Source organism: Numida meleagris, chromosome 2 (genome assembly GCF_002078875.1).
Source record: "Numida meleagris isolate 19003 breed g44 Domestic line chromosome 2, NumMel1.0, whole genome shotgun sequence".
NCBI lineage: Eukaryota > Metazoa > Chordata > Aves > Galliformes > Numididae > Numida > Numida meleagris.
The window spans coordinates 34424034-34435950 of NC_034410.1; the positions used below are offsets into that span (position 1 = coordinate 34424034).

General features: G+C 42.0%; 1 protein-coding gene across 1 annotated transcript in view; it reads left to right on the forward strand.

Moving 5' to 3' along the window:
- The window catches only part of PLCL2 (phospholipase C like 2), a 96028-nt gene continuing 95509 nt past the window's right edge, over positions 11399-11917 (forward strand). Inside the window, exon 1 of the mRNA XM_021386572.1 lies at positions 11399-11470. The gene's annotated coding sequence lies outside the window, so the exon portion shown is untranslated. The remainder of the gene's footprint in view (positions 11471-11917) is intronic.

Consider the following 11917-nt stretch of genomic DNA (forward strand, 5'->3'; position numbering starts at 1 on the left):
TCTGAGCTCTCGAACCTTACACCCAGTGAGTCACAGGGTTGGTAAGGGCCAGACATAGCTGGACTTTCCTCTCAGGCCTCATGAGAGGTGCATCCTCTTTCCCTTCTGTGCTGGGTACCTCAAACAAAGAACAGTAAGCGACCACAAAGCCTCATTTTTTTGTGAATTTCTGTTCCTGAAGTTACAGAGGAAAAATAAATAAATAATGATGGCAGACAGACATACACTTTCTTAAGAGGAAGAATTAAAATCAGCTCTGAGCTATGTCTCACATTAAATAATGGATTTGTTGAATTATAGGGCAAAGAACCAACAGCATTCAGCTGCCACACTGCAAGAGTAGCTTACGATAAGCCCAGCAACATAGCACTGAGCTATCTCAGCGTTCTTTTTCTGTCAAAAGTGCTTGCAAGTTTGAGGTCTGGTCATTTACCTTGGTTTAAAAAATGCTCCCCCAGGAAGATGCAGGAGCAGCTCGCATCTGCAAGGCTGTGCCTGAGAGTAAACTAGAGATGTAATGCTTATCTGATGCACAAAGTTGTGAGAGACAGCTATGCTCAGTGGGGCAGGTTCGGGGTCACCCACGCCACAGTAGATCCTTATCCTTTCCATCTGAACACCTCACAGCACTACAGAAATTCACAGTGACAATTAGAAATACCTTATACATACTGGAATTAATCTCATGCCTTTTCCATGGGGTTAGACTAAAATGAGGTGCGGTAATTGTTAAGTATAAACCTGAATATTTCTAATCATTTGGAAAGCAATTATTATGGCATAAAGCATTTGTGCAGTAATAATAACAATTGTGTGTGATCTCATGGAGGGTTCAGTCATTCAAAGTGCTGAATAGTCAGCAACCATTGAACAAAATATTTCAGGACGGGTTTAGGTTTACACAAATAAGTAGCCCAATTGACCTCACTAAGGCCACTCATCTACTTAAATGTCAACATGTATCTAAGTGCTTTCCTGGATGAGAGCCAGAACATTTTGTGTTTTGTAAGATAAGGCCCCAAAGTACAAAGGAGACCTGTTACAAATGTCTGTAGACTGCAAGAGCCCTGGTAAGGTGTAGGGAAATAAGAAAAGGACAATATCAAATTGTAAGAATCTTGTTCATTTATTCAAGGAGTGTAGTTTATCATTAATTACTGGAATTACTGCAGAGAATGCTGTTACTACATACAGACAGAAATACTAGGGAATAGAAAGGAAACATCATTAGGTATTTGAAACATGGAATAGACCTGGAACATGGAAAGTGAGGGGGTTTGGCTGAAATGATGATTATCTTGTTAGCAACTCCAACCTCTTGGGCACTCATTTTGCAGCGGCGGACTATTTTGTGCATTACTGTTTCTAGAGAGAACACAAAAACGAGTATAGTTTCAAACTCATCTTGCTTGAAGGATGCAGTATTCTCTTTCCCTACTGATCCTTAGCAGTTATGCCCTCTGGTTCCTTGTTCATGGGCTACAGTCTGCAAAGATTCAGTGTACCTGCTCGCTCTTGTCGGCATACAAAAGGGAAAAAAATCTGAATACAAGCAATCCTCTGAATATACTGACCTAAGTGAATATAATGTGAGCCCATATACATAGACAGTCTTGGAGTTGAATTTCCCAGCTACTGTCTTTGTACAAGAAAAAAAACGTATATTTATGTCAATCTTTTTAGACAACAACACTATGAAGAATACCCTGAGAGCCCTAGGTAGCAGCACAAAATACAGATGTTCAGATAACTTCTGTGAGCTTTAATTAAGTCATAAATTGCAAGATGTAAAATATGTAATGCCAAGCTGCTGCCCAACACTTCTGGCTTCCCTGGGAATAACTGACTTCCTGTTTGTACTATACCAACTTTCTGCCAGCCTAACTGAGGAACCCATAGATCAACTTATCTAACACTGCTCCTTTAGGCTAAGGTAAAGCACAAGGGAGACTAGAGCTAATTATAGCTTGCATATGAAAGAAAAACAGCTCTGTATATAGAATGGTATGTTTTAATTACTTTAGTGGATTTCCAATGTTCAAACTGTTGTATTAAAGTGTAAAACCAAGATGGAATCTTTGTTTTGCCTGGCAGGCATTTTAGAGAAATTTGTGCTAGTGAACCAAAAGGTCTGTCCTTTATCTACAAGTAGGAGAGAGAATTACTATGCAGTTTGTATATCCTAGGTTACTCCTGATTAAATTAAAATTACTAGACAGTTTCAGGAAAATTAGTTCAAATATAATGAAACAATCTTAATGCCTTAAAGGGTTTTTTTTGCTGAATTTCTTTTGGTTTCCCATTGGATTTGTAAGTCATTTCACATATTACAATTTTAAATCAGTTCCAAAAAGAGAAATTCAAATAAAGTACCCATGTATGGAACCTACTGTTTTTCTGGCCAGTTTTTTTGCTTTTTCTTGGGCAACTCTTATTTACATTTACAACCAGTATTTGTGAGGTGCTTCCCACGGCTGGTTGCTGGGGAACAATGCTGTACACTCTTCTTCAGCTTTACTTGATCTTTTCACATAGTTTGTCTTGCTACAAACATCTATTTTGTTTGCTTCATGTAACTTCATCATCTATTTTTTTCCAGAGCACAGCTTTGAATTTTACTTGGGGAAAAAAAAAAAGGGTACTCACCACAGAACATGAAAACAAAGAAAATAGCCTTGACCATGTGTGTGTAAGCATAATCATCACCCAGTGACCACGCTGATAAACAATGTGAAACAAAACATTATTAATAATACAACAAGTTAGATAGGGAAAAAAAAAAGCCAAAGAAACTGCTTTTCCCATTGAACAATATTTAAACATTTGAAGTGGTATCTTCTAAGTCAGAAGTAATGAATGAAATCAGCAAAATCAAAGTTCTGGGTTAATTGGTTGGAAAAAGAGCTGAACTTAAGTAGTAAAGAGTTGGGATAAACACACCTGCATTTCTACATGCCCTTAGAGCCTTTGTGATGATTTAGAAGATACAAAATATATGGAGTTAAGTAAATCAGTCACTGAATTTCATTGCCTGTCTTATGTTAAAATGCTGCTCTTCGTGAAGATTAATCAAGATAATTTTCCTTTCACTGACACTGCCACCCTTTGCACCTGTACAGAATCATTTATGTAAAATGGCTGGTATTATTACAGTGCATTTTACTTGAGACTTCAAATGAACCTAAAGTGTATGAAGTACCTTAAAATAATTAAAACAAATGAAAATACAGAGATGCATACTGTTAGAAATCAGTGAGGTCCATTGCTGCAAATTGGCAGATCCTTTGGGTACACACAGGGCTTCAGCTCTTCACTGCTCCTTGTCCTAAATTCCTTCAAGTTACACACACATGCCCCAGAAGGTATTTTTCTGGAGAAGAAAGATGATCAAGTGATTAGAAAGGGAGGTAGGAATTTTGGAGGATCCATTTTCAACTGTTAGACATTTCCTAAATTACCCAGAGAACGTCTATGGGGTCTTTTGCAAGCAGATGGAAGATCACACTGTTTGCATTCCAAGCTGGATGGCGAGGTGCCAGCTCTGAAGTGGAAGGTCGTGTGCATTTGTACAGTGGCAATGGCAGTGAGCCTTTATCTTGAGCCTTCGGTCTTTTTTGTAATGCAGATACAAACAACATTGATTCAGAAACAATAAAATCAGTAATCTTATTCTTCATAGAGACAGACATTTGAGTTCTGTTTCTTGAATGGGAAGAATTTCAGAACTTAGGGAAAAAAAGGGATTTTTTTTAAATGCAGCAAAAACCTGACATCCTCTTTCCCCAGCAAGTGGCCTTATTAAGTACTGAAATGACCAACACAAAGAAGTCCAGAAGCGTGTATTTAGACCTCAGCTTCTTCTGCCAGGCCAAATGCATACAGAAATATAACAGTTGTTTGAAAGAGAAAATCCCTTCTTCAGCCTGTGTCTGTTACTTCATCATTGTATCTGAAGACGTGTAGTTCTTGCTTTAATAATCTTCTCTTGAGGTCTGTCTACTTTTCTGCTTCTGCTGTACAGTCAAAACCCTTGACATCTAAGCAAATTCTTTGAATTTCATTGTAATAGTCTCAAGACATTCTTTACAATAATATGTTTTTCTTCTATCTTATAAACCTTTTTTTTTTCTGACCACTTCTGTCTTTTCTTCATTTTTCCAATTTAAATGCCTAACAGTTCTTATTGTCTTCATCCTACCATGGCTTTCCATTTACCAGTTCCTTGGTGTTATCTTCCTCTCCAATTTTGACTCAATTCTTTTCCTGTTTCCCAGTCCCTCTGCTATGTAGTGCTATGGAGCATGATTACAGTAATCCTGAAATTTGTTATAAATGAATGTTTACAGTTTTTACCATTATTTCCTTTTGATTCTTTCTGCTGTTTTCCCTTTTCATTAATCATTTTAATCCACCCATTCTTCCTTCTGTCCTTGGGCGGTTACCAAGACTGGTCATACTGTTTGGTTGTAGTTTTTTTATCTTAGATAGTGGGACAAGAAGCAATTTGTACTATGAGTTGAAAGGAAGTGAAAAGTGTAGGTCCTCCTTTTGTTGCCTAGCAGGAAGGAGGAGCTGGTTGGGAGAATGAAGAATGGAAAAGTTTTTTAACACATGAAAATTCCTTAGAGGATTGCAAGCTGGAAAAACTTTGTTTTCCCAGCCTGCTGATACATTTACTTGCAGGCAAAAAGGTGAGGGAACTAGAAATTCTTCAGGTACTGGTTAGTCTTACCATTGCCCCACTTCAGGTTCCCCCTCTTGGTGACTCTTCTTCCAGGAGTACTTTGCCATAGCAAAGAACAGAAGTGGGGAATTTCCCTTCTGCTCTTATGGCAGAAGGAAAAGTGGTGACTTCCCCTTGCTTCAGCTGCCGTTTTCTCAGAAAACAAAGTTGCCGTGTATTAACAGTGAGATTTTGTACATACACATTGATCTGAAAAATCCAGAGAACGCAGTAGGAGTTACACTAACAGGACTCTGATTTTCATGGATACCTTATGCAGACCATAAATGCTTGAGAGATTAAGAAGAGTATTTTCTACTTACTGTGTTTCTATCAGTTTGTGGTAATAGTACAATAGATGCTTAGTTGAGATTTCTGACCAGATGTTTCAACCATAAAGCTGTTTCCAGTAAAGGCGTTTTGAATATGCATATGAAAGCATCTATAAATACTGTGGCTTATTAGCAATTTTTATAGCTAAAAATAAAGCAAACTGGTATGACTGTTAACTTATGCTTCAGAAGTTGAAAGGTCAGGTAACATTAAAGGCTGGAATTAACTTCTGTTGAAGCTCGTGTTGGTTAATGCAGCATACCCAATCTTGCCATCTCTATGGAACAAGATCTAGTGATCATTTTGTGGACGTGAGCAATCCAAAAGAAATGAATGGGATTAAGGAACTGCATTACAAGTTTTAGTAGGGAACAAAATCTCACTGACCCTGGTGATGCAATCAGCCTACCAGTCTCAAACAAGAAAAACTATGTTCCACCATGTGTTAGTAACATTTTAAATAAGTGTTTCAAATGATTTGTTCTCTGTGGTTTTCTCAGATGACTGAAATAAAATCCATTTCTGTCTTGGGGCATGATGAGTTGAATGATCTCCTGTTCTTCCTCCTCTTTTAGTAGGCATATACTAAGAACTGTATGATTTCTTGTAATTCAGAGAAATGACTAGGTTGAATTGGTTAATGAGGATTTTGACCGACATTCATTGCTAGAACATCATTCCTCTTTCATACATATATTTTCCCCTTTCTGTGGTATTGTGTGTCATAAACTTTATAACCAGCTACGTTGTCACCAGCCCATAGTTAAGGGCTTATTGCAGAAGTGTTGTATGTATTAACTTTTGTCCTCAATGTAAAGTCATAATGCACTGCAATTCCAACTAAGCATGTGTAGACCCAGTGTTTAACCTCATGGACATGATAAAGTGGAGAAAACTACAGAAGGAACTCAGGTGACAAAAATCAACTTATTTTATTTACCTAATCTCCTATAAAGGAAGAGATGCAATTTTCCTCAAAGTGGTGAAAATGTTGAATATATGACTGTGAAGAGAATTTGCAAAGCATATCATCCTTAAATTACAAATTACAAGCTTTATCTTTTTCTATGCGAGAATATAATGAAAGATGTTGATCAGCATTAATGCTTTGGTTAGTTTGCCAGAGTAGTTTAGGTTTTAAGAAGTTATGAAATCCATTGAGGTCAGCTTTATTTGCATGCTTCTACAGTAATAAAGTTAGATTCTTCAAATTACAAGAATAGATGACTTATGAAATGCCTTATGTTCCAGAAGTCAAATGTCTCTGCATATGTCCAATAGTTAACAACAGATGTAAGGAGGGACAAAATGAAACCCAATGCTTTGCAGAATTCTGGCTCTCAGCCCGTTTTGTAACTCTGTAACTTCTCCTTAGAGGGCAGAGTACAACTGGAGGAGACGGCAAACACTGGTTGCATGCTGCTTTTAATGATGCAACAGAAGCACCCCAAGAGCAAGTTCATTGTTGCTGTCTCTCTGATAAAACATATGTGCCTTCGTTTAAGTGCTCATGATGCAAGTCTTACTCACTGTGTCTGTCTGTTTTTCTCGAAGAAAATAGAATTTTTGAAGCCTTACCCAAAATAACCTCGGATATTATTGTTACGAAGTAAGTTTCTCCAAACTGTGGTACTAAAAGAGAAAACTATTTGTCTTTTAGTGCTTTGAAGAGTGTCAAAGAGATACAATAAACTCTCATTTCCACTAGAAATAACTTCAAGATCCCAAACACAGTTCCTCGAAATTAGTGCCTAGGTCAAGGCTTTCAAGAGAGGCTTAATATTTAGTTTGCAAACTAAGGCCTTAGGGGAACTGGATTTCCAGAAAGACCTTTATGTCTGCTCTTTAACTTTCCATTAAAGCGTCTAGTTCAATATTTTAAAAGGCAGGGAACATCGTTATTCAGTTTTGAAAAATCTTGACCTTTTTTAAATGTATAAACAAAGAGTCTCGTTTTCAAAACAGTGTGACTTAAGGCTACATTGCAGCCAGCTAACCCCACAGCATGATAGTCTTAATAACAGGCAGTTTAGAGAATAACTTTTGAATGATCTTGATTTGGAAAAGCATCCCTTCTGGATTGAGTAGTCTGTAGGGGAACTGTTAAGCTCTTGTTAATCCTCAGCTGTCAAATTAAGTAGGCTGTTAGCCAAACTAATTGGCATGAAAGGTAGGACAGAGGGTAAACATTCCTTAGGCTGCAATTAATAGGCTGAAATGGTTGATCTGCTGATAAAAAAATCACCACACTTACTGCAAGTATAGCGAACTTTCCAAAATTACAAACATAATTAATTTCAAGTATGCAATGTTAACAAATGCTTTCCAGTAAACACATCAGCCAATTTAGCCTGTGTTTGCCTACCTACACTTTTGCTGTCTTAGATACACATTCGTTCATATTCTCTCACTTGTCTGAGTCTACTCCTATGTGCATACAGCACACCTGCACTTTACAGATGTAAACAATAATGCATTATTTATACCTAAACTTTGCTTTGGGTTAATTATGAATTAGATTCTGACTTTAATAGGACTACTTAAACATGTATTCTTAATTATAAGCAAGTATAATAAACAAGTATATACAAGACTGTGACCCGAACAGTGAAGGCTGGCAATTTAAGAAATTATCACTGGTATTGCAGAGATACTTACAATAATGAAAAAACAAATTCCAAGCAGAGATGTCAGAAAAACAACATTCAGACAACTTAATTGCTAATTAAAGCTTCTCGTGTTTGGAATAAAAAAAATAGTTAGAATATTAGTAAAAACATCCTAATAGTATTTGGTTTATTTAAATACTGGTCATGTAATTACTGGTTTGGGACTTAAACATAGTCTGTTTCTTGGCAGGTTTCTACTGCCACACTATTTGAGTTAGAAAAGTTCAATGGGTAATATTAGCTTAGCTGTGGAACTCTGATATTTAATAGGATTTTATGGAAATAGCTAATATGTGCACATGGCAGCAACTTCTCACAGTTAAATATTGTCACAAAGGTGCCTTTTTCATTCCATTATAATCCTTATTTCATTTAATAAGTAAACAAATAAGGCCTGCTGAGGCCACCATTGAATAACAGCAAAAAAGTTTCTTCACTCTATGACATTCAGAAGTTATGGCAAAGAAAGTACATGGTTTACATTTGTATTACATGACCTGCTTTGGAAACTTGAGCTCGCGAGGATAAGCAAGGTATCAATAAGCAAAGGCCAATTTTGGTGGCTGCTTCTGAGACTCTGGTTTATCAGAAATGCTTCATTTTGTGTATGGTAGTGGTTCAAAACACATCTGAATAACCACATTCAGAGAATCACAGAATGACCAGAGTTGGAAGGGACCCATAAGGATCATGGAGTCCACACAGCACCACCCAAAAATCAGACCATATGTCTGAGAGTGTTGTGCAGATGCTTCTTGAACTCCGGCAGCTTGGGGCCACGACCACTGCCCTGGGCAGCCTGTTCCATGCCCACCGTCCTCTGGTGAAGAACCTTTTCCTAACCCCCACCTGCCCCTCCCCTGACACAGCTCCATGCCGTTCCCTCAGGCCCTGTCGCTGTCACAGAGAGCAGAGCTCAGCGCTGCCCCTCCGCTCCCTGTGAGGAGCTGCAGCCGCCATGAGGCCTCCCCTCAGCTCCTCTGCTCTGGGATGAGCAAACCGAGGCACCTCAGCTGCTCCTCGTACATCTCCCCCTCTAGACCTTTCCCCATCTTTGTAGCCTTCCTTTGGACACTCTTTAATAGTTTTACTCATGTAAGGAAATTCTGTAAAACAGAAACGGGGGCAATAATAAAAATCAGGGAATGAAAAGTCCTGGAGGAAATCTCGGATCTGGAGAAACAATTATTTGCTACCTCTATCTTTCCAGCACAACCCCTGTAGTTTTGTGTCTGATGCTCATGCTTTTCTCAGTGACTAAATTTCTGCAGGGTACTAGAATAAGCGCAATGCCAGTACAACAGCATCAGTTTGCAGGCACGTGCCCTTCAGATGAGGTTCAGGAATTCTACTGGTTGCTTTGTATTATCATCACTTTTATGGCCAAAAGTCTGCAAGTCTTGATATCATTCATTACAGAACTGCCAAGGCTACAGCCAAATGATTTCTTTTTCAGTGCCGTTATCTTGTATCTGTACAGGTTGGACAGATAAGTAGAGTTGGAAAGGGAGGTGTTTTTTTTTTTTTTTTTCTCTGAGACAGAACTGATCAAATATTGTCAAGGGCCTAAAACGCAGTGTTTTACTATGTGCATCTGAAATAGCAAAACAACTGAAAACACGTCTTCTTCCTTGCCAGATTACTGGCAATGCTCTGCGACAAACGATTCTACAGCACTTCCTATCTGTTGTGTGTAAATCTCATCCTCTAGAAGAAATGGTAGTGGTCCTAAAGCATCTCCTGTAGGAGCAGCTTGCGATGTGCTTGTCTGCAGATACAATGCTAACAGCTGCTTTAATATGCAGGACTGACTTTTCCTACTCCAATGGCAAGACAAGATGTTCGGGCAAGAGCAGATGTTCAGATGAGGACACATGGTAAAATCTCTCTATCTCCAGCTCATGTAAACCAGAAACTTTGGCTATTTTGAATCTGAAGTTTAATGTCAGTGTTCTTGCAGTTGGCAGCACGTACCCTGCACACAATTTGGTTTTCATTTGAACTAAAGCAATGTGAATAGTTTGATTAAAACCAGGGACAATATAGATGAGTGATGTAAGAGTGTCAGGCTCTGAGCCGTTAGAAATGATACCAAACAAGGAATGTCCTCCACACTCCTCTGTGCTGGATAACACTTCATGGCGCCTTTTTCCTATGGCGGCCAACAACATTGTCATGAGCTGGAGTTTAAGGATGTATGATATGTAATTGTTTGGAACCCCAAGCAGGTTTATTCCTTGGAAGTGGGGCAGCACTTCTACAATACACAAAGCAGTTCAAGAAGCGCACATGGGTTCTTGCATCCCAGCAGCTGGATCTCTCACTTCATGGGTGAGCTGTTCAGTGCCTTCCTTGCTGCCTGGACAGCCATTGAACAGCAGCCTCGTGCAGACAGGTGCTGGCCTGCAGTAACATTCCCACTCTGTGCCGACTTCTTTAGGGCCTTCTGTCTCTTGGTTCCCTTTCTGTAGCATGGCACAGCCTCCCCCGGGGCTCTTTCTGGGAGGGCAGAAAGCTGTCCCCAGGAGGAGGCGGGGTGCCTTCCCTTGGAAGGGTGCTGCTCTGCAGCCCTCAGTCAGGTCCTGTTGTTGAAGGATGGGATTTATAACATACTCTTCAGAGTTTCCATTGTGTAATTCTGCACAGCACATCAAAGGGAGGTATCTGTTTTGCCTTATTCTAAACATCTTTGGTAGGCGCCTTATCTCAGATGCCAGGGTCTTCAGAGGACAACCAGAGGAACCTGAATGAAAAGCACAGGGCTCGCGCTGGGCTGCGATCTGTGCCTGGCTTCTGTGTTATGCACCAGCCGAACGCTGATGGTCAGGTGGTGCGGGCAGCCTCAGGCCTCCTGCTGCTGCCACCTCTCACGTTTCCACGCTGCCTGCCCATGAGCAGAGGGCCCTGCCTCAGCTGTGGCATTTGGTTTTCCTTTGCTCAACTGAACTATGAAATATTGGGCCACTGCGATATGCAGTTGTATCTAAAAGTACAAATAAACATATGATTTTAAGTTATTCCTCATACACCAAGTCATAGAATCTAGTCACAGAACCATAAGACCATAAAATGCCCTGAGTTGGAACTGACCCATAAGGACCATTGAGTCCAGCTCCTGGCTCCACACAGCACCACCCAAAATTCAAACCCTATGCATGAGAGCATTCTCCAAATGCTCCTTGAACTCCGGCAGCCTGGGGCCATGACCACTGCCCTGGGCAGCCAGATCCATTCCCACCACCCTCTTGTGAAGAACCTTTTCCTGACACCCAGCTTGACCCTCCCCTGACACAGCTCCATGCCGTTCCCTCGGGTCCTATTGCTTGTCGCTTGTGCTTGTTTTATGGCCGTATTCTGAATGCACACAATACACGTGGGGTATGTAAAGGCACCCCAGTCACACTTATTTCGTTGTGGACATGTCTCGAGGCGCCCGCCACATTTCTGTTTTCATTACGCTGTCGTTAGTCCAGTGCTTGGCCACTTTGTCTTTCCCTAATTAATTAACAGGCCTAATTGCGCTCACTGGCTGCCCCGGGGAAGCCCTCGCCAGGCTACAGCCGAGGCATCGCCTCACGGCGCGGAACGGCCGCCGGCCCCCGCCCTTCCTGCCCGCGCGGCGGGGGGCTCCGGCGGGGCCGCTGGGGGCGGGCGGGCTCTCTGCGGGCGGGCAGGTCTCGCCGGGCGATGGCGCAGCGCCGGAGGGGCAGCGGGAGGACCGGGGGCGCGAGGAGCCCCCAGCGGGGTAAGCGCGTGTGGAGGAATTCGCCGCCAGCCCCGCGCCTCCCTCCCGCCTCGCAGCGCGGTGACCACGGGTCCTGCCCCCGGCGGCGCGCCCCGAGTTTGCCGGAGGGGGGGGTGCTGGCGGCGGGGCCGCCCAATCCGCGCGGGGCCGCCCCCGTGATTGGCAGCGCGGGGCGGGGGGGAGCCGGGCTCGCTCGCGCTGCCTTGCCCGGAGAGTTTCCGAGCGGGGGTGGCCGGGGCGCTTCTGCCCTCGGCGCTGCCGGCGTTTTGCCTGCTCGGGGCCGCCGCCGAGCGCTCAGCCGGGGGAGGCGGCGCGGAGGACGAGGAAAGCGGCCACACGAATCGGTTTCTCTCCGTATCCGGCTCCGGGCAGAGGCGGCGACCATAGCGGGGAGGAGGGGAGAAGGGGAAAAGCGGCTCCGCGGCGGCAGCGGGGGGACCCCGTCAC